Source organism: Seriola lalandi, unplaced genomic scaffold (genome assembly GCF_002814215.2).
Source record: "Seriola lalandi dorsalis isolate HSWRI2012SDOR001 ecotype SW California unplaced genomic scaffold, Sedor1 jcf7180002054618, whole genome shotgun sequence".
Classification (NCBI taxonomy): domain Eukaryota; kingdom Metazoa; phylum Chordata; class Actinopteri; order Carangiformes; family Carangidae; genus Seriola; species Seriola lalandi.
The window spans coordinates 19,034-19,520 of NW_019525171.1; the positions used below are offsets into that span (position 1 = coordinate 19,034).

At 39.8% G+C, this 487-nt stretch overlaps 1 protein-coding gene across 2 annotated transcripts in view; it reads left to right on the forward strand.

Annotated features, from left to right (window-relative positions):
- The window catches only part of plpp3 (phospholipid phosphatase 3), a 28,552-nt gene that overhangs the window by 13,448 nt on the left and 14,617 nt on the right, over window positions 1–487 (forward strand). The gene's annotated exons all lie outside the window — the stretch shown is intronic.

The window sequence follows — 487 nt, forward strand, 5'->3', positions numbered from 1 at the left end:
GGTGACTGCTTTGTTGTGACATCACAAAGTTCCAGAAGTCCTGACGGCTGGTTTTAAGGCTCAGTTTCTGAATACAGGCTGTGTGCATTTCTCTGTGGACTGAGGCTTTGATACTTTCACAGTATTAATATAGAAGCTAGAGCTGATCTATAATCACACTACACATGGACACACACCTTTACACTGGAGGAGCTTTAATGAAGAAAATATCTGTGTGCATTTGTTTAATCTTTACAAAATACAGATGTTGTTGCCTCTGGACAGAGTCTGCTTGTTTCTCTTATGTTCAGCAAGAAATCAAATCAAATCATTTCCCAAAATGTCGAACTATTCCTTCAACATTTTCAAACAGTCTTATCTGGAACGGCACTCTCTTCCCTTCCAATCCATAACACTAAACTCCTCACAATGTATTGACATAGTCCGTAAGTTGGTGTGTTTCCTTTGTCTCTGATAATGGACCCCTGGCCCTAAATGTCAGTGTGTA